The sequence below is a fragment of the Sinocyclocheilus anshuiensis genome, unplaced genomic scaffold, assembly GCF_001515605.1.
Source record: "Sinocyclocheilus anshuiensis isolate Anshui unplaced genomic scaffold, SAMN03320099.WGS_v1.1 scaffold1018, whole genome shotgun sequence".
NCBI classification, from domain to species: domain Eukaryota; kingdom Metazoa; phylum Chordata; class Actinopteri; order Cypriniformes; family Cyprinidae; genus Sinocyclocheilus; species Sinocyclocheilus anshuiensis.
The window spans coordinates 1,085,591-1,087,887 of record NW_015539893.1 but is presented as its reverse complement, the minus strand read 5'-3'; positions in this window follow the sequence as shown (position 1 = coordinate 1,087,887).

Genomic DNA, 2,297 nt, shown 5'->3' with positions numbered 1-2,297 from the left:
ATTTTAGTATACCTTCAATAAATAACTTATTTTCAAATGCATTACAGTGTATCAATCAAAATACATTTGACATTCGATGCAATTAAGATCAACGCAATTTTCAAATATACACTACTGTTTTTAATAAAAGCTTTTTGATGGTTTTGAGAGAAGTCTCTTATGCTCACCAGGGATGCATTTCTGTAAAAATAAAAAATACGTTAAAAACGTTTATATTGTAAAACATTATTTCAATTTATTTTCTATTTAAATATATTTTAAAATGTCATTTAGTCTGTGCACGCCACTGGTGATAATAAAAATAAATAAGCAATACCTGGCCCCTGAAATCTCCTCTGGGTCTGTATGTTTATACTTCACAGAGGTGAGATCCTGAAGGAACGCTCACAGGCAGTGGGTTTGTGTCCCGTGTCCCTGTGTCCGTACACCTCATCCACCCAAAGCAGAATGGGAGAGCAAGAACTGTCCAAACTGCTCATGATCTAGCATGTGAATGAAATGCGAAAATGCTGACCTTTGTGCTAGATAGAGAAGTTAATGATGTGCATGTTGCACACCCAGCCATTTAAAAAAAAGTTTGTGCCAAAACAACCCATGTCTCTCACAGTCCCTCAGATGAGAGTATGTAGTAAGGCTTGTGTGAATTGATAAAAAATGTTCTTGCAATAAAATTTATATAAAAACCTTGCAATGTAATATCTAAAATTTACATTAAAGGAACAGTTCACCCCAAAATGAAAATTTTATAGATTTGTACATTACACGTGTCTTTATATATATATATATATATATATATACATAAAAATTTGTATTTGTAAGAGCTCTTCAAAATGTTGCACAAAATTCAGATGTTATTACAGTTTTTCTCAATCAACTTTGACTAATTTTGGCTCAAAATGTGGTATCTCACCCAAAATTTAAATTCATGGTTCAAAATCTAGACCAGCAAAAATTTTTTTTTTTTTTTTTTTTTTGAGCTGTCAGCTGTCAAACATCATGTGAACTGTACTGGTCAAAATGGTAAGATGTTTTTTTTTTTTTTTCACTGTGACAGTCAACCCTGGAAATATTTGTAATATAATATTTGTATATAATTTTCTTTTTTTGTTCTAAATTGTTGACACTGACCGTCAGTTTTGTCTAGCTTAATCCTATTGTGTAGCTTTTTCAACACCAGGTAAAAGTCAATTCATTTTGCATGAATCTATATTTAGAGGTTGTGAAGAGTAAGACAGTTTCACTGAGAATTAACTCATCAGTTATTTGAGACATTTGAGAGCTGAATAGGCCTACAGTAGGGATGGGAAGATTCCCCAATTCGCTAGGTGCATCGGTAAAAAAAATTTTGCATCGGCTAAAAGTTGTCATTTACCGGTATATCGCGATGCATCGTTTCTAACATATTTGCATCGGTAATAACCGATTTATTTATATATACTTACTAGTGGATGCGCTATACTTTTATTATTTAGAAAGTGACCAATAATCTGTGACCAGTATTTTATATGTAGATTGATTTCTCCTCTCTAAACTGATATTCAAGCGCACTCTCTCATCTGCCCCACTGAGCAAAGGTACGTCCAAACGACGTCACTTCAACGTCTTTTTCGGACGTTGAAAAGACGTCCCCTGAAGAGCCAGAATGAAAGTTTTTATGACGTCTTTTGGACGTCCAATATTTAAGAGGTTAAAATTTAGTTCAGATGTGGTCATTGTTGGACGTATTTTCAACGTCTTATAAAGTCAACTGCAGTCTCATTTAGACGTCATTTATACTGTTTCTGGACAAAATAAACACTTAGGCTGCATTCAATTAAAACTCATGTTTTTTTCAATGTGATTTTTATTTGTACAGGTAAATCAAATGACAGACTGTGTATTTGTTTTCCTGAACCTGTTCTGCACGTTGTACAGACGTCCAAAAAAAACTCCTAGTCAGACGTTCAAATTTTGAACTGCATTTCTACGTCCAAGGGACGTCGTAGTCAGACGTCCAGATACCACCGGATTTGCACGTCGATTAGACGTACAGATACGGTCCTGGACCGACCGACGCAATATAGACATGATCTGCACGTCGGGCCGACGTCTCGTGTTTGTTGGGGCGTGAATATGAGGCATCACAACACTATGGAGACCCGAGGAAAAACTGGGATTAAAGTCCAAAACCTGACCTGAAATAACCTAACAAATCAATCGGGGCTAAAGCGGTTCCATTAAAGACAAATTAAATTCACACAATCTCACTAATTTGTGCACGCTTATTCTTAAGCAGACCTTAATGTCGATCATGGATC